Consider the following 607-nt stretch of genomic DNA (forward strand, 5'->3'; position numbering starts at 1 on the left):
AGACCCTGACCGTGTGTAGAGGTGAAATCATAATGCATCTTAAAATGATAAGAAACAAAACAACACAAACAGTGAGAAAGGCCATATTTCATCCTTGAACGAAACAGTCAGTCAACTTTACCAATCATATTTCAATACCGCAAAGGAAGAGGATTCTAATAAGCGACGACAGATATAAATCAATAATTATATGAACAACACGACTATACACGCCATTCGACTCCTAACCACGACTAAACAGTACGCAGAAATAGAAGCTACGAACAGTTTTGGTTATAAATGATTTATGCCAAATATAAATCACCAGAGAGTGTACAAGATGGCTTCTCCATAAGAAGAATCCCTTGCCTTGTTCTCCATCTACATAATTTTTGGTTTCCTATCGTGTGATCTAACCTGCCTGTATACGCACGCACGTTGTGACTTAGACATGCATTTAGCCACTTCCAGGGATAGACTACTTACGCGGGACTACTTTCAGATACGCGAAAATCGGATGTTTTTGGGCAGAGAGGAGTAGATGGAGATGCATTGGTAACATTCTTGTGCGCCTGCGTTTAGGGTGTCGTAGATTCAGATGTTACTACAACAGTTTGCATGTTAAGTG

This window comes from Penaeus monodon, chromosome 19 (genome assembly GCF_015228065.2).
Source record: "Penaeus monodon isolate SGIC_2016 chromosome 19, NSTDA_Pmon_1, whole genome shotgun sequence".
NCBI lineage: Eukaryota > Metazoa > Arthropoda > Malacostraca > Decapoda > Penaeidae > Penaeus > Penaeus monodon.